The following is a 1,201-nucleotide window of genomic DNA, read 5'->3' as shown; positions in this document are numbered from 1 at the left end:
TCGGCCGGCTGGAGTGCCTCTGTCCTGCGGCGTCTGGGTGGGTAGAGGGGTGGCACAGGCACAGCATGTCTGGAACCGGGACATGGCCTCTCTGGGGCCCTAGAAGTGGCTGGGCAGGGGTTTTTGTTTCCGTTACGTCTTGCCGTGTAAAATGAGTCCACCCCCGAATGTAGTGACTTACAAGAATTGTTTATCCTATGGTTTCTGAGGATCAAGAATTGGGGAGCAGGTCAGCTGGGTGGTACCGTCCAGGGTCTGTTGTGAGGGTACACTCAAGTCCGCCAGAGCAGCAGTCCTCCAGGGATTGACTGGGGTTATAGGATCTACTTTCAAGGTGGCTTAGGTTTGTTTTTTGTGGTTTTTTAAAAGATTATATTTATTTATTTTATTATTATTTTTTAAAGATTTTATTTAGTGATTCATGAGAGAGACAGAGAGAGGCAGAGACATAGGTAGAGGGAGAAGCAGGCTCCATGCAGGGAGCCTGATGTAGGACTCGATCCCAGGACCCCAGGATCATGGCCTGAGCCAAAGGCAGGTGCTTAACCTCTGAGCCCACCCAGGTGCCCCAAGATTGTATGTATGTATATATGTATTTATTTATTTATTATTATTTTTTAAAGATTTATTCATGAGAGGCACAGAGAGAGGATCAGAGACACAGACAGAGGGAGGAGCAGGCTCCCTACAGAGACCTGATGCAGGTCTCTATCCCGGGATCCGGGATCACGCCCTGAGCCAAAGGCAGATGCTCAAACCCTGAGCCACCAGGCGTCCTATATATATATATATTTTTTTTTTTTTTTGAAAGAGCAAGCATGAGCAGGGCAGAGGGAGAGGGAGAAGCAGACTCCCCGCTAAGCAGGGAGCTAGATTGGGGGCTCGATTCCAGGACCCTGGGATCATGACCTGAGCCAAAGGCACTTATCAGACTGAACTACCCAGGGCACCCTAAGGTGGCTTATTTTTAAGGGTGCTGATTGGCTGTGGGCTGGAGTCCTCAGTTCCTTGCTATGTGGGTCTAACCATGGGGCAGCTTGTGTGTCCCCAGGACATGACATCTGGCTTCCCCCAGAGCAAGTGATCCCAGGGAGAGAGCAAGAAGTCACAAGAGTTTTATGTCCTAACACACCATTGCCTCCTACATACTTTTCATTGGAAAGGAGTCATTAAACCCAGTACCCACTCAAAGGGGGATTAA

This window comes from Nyctereutes procyonoides, unplaced genomic scaffold, assembly GCF_905146905.1.
Source record: "Nyctereutes procyonoides isolate TBG_1078 unplaced genomic scaffold, NYPRO_anot_genome, whole genome shotgun sequence".
Classification (NCBI taxonomy): Eukaryota; Metazoa; Chordata; class Mammalia; order Carnivora; family Canidae; genus Nyctereutes; species Nyctereutes procyonoides.
The sequence above is the reverse complement of the archived record's forward strand: the minus strand, read 5'-3'. Positions refer to the sequence as shown.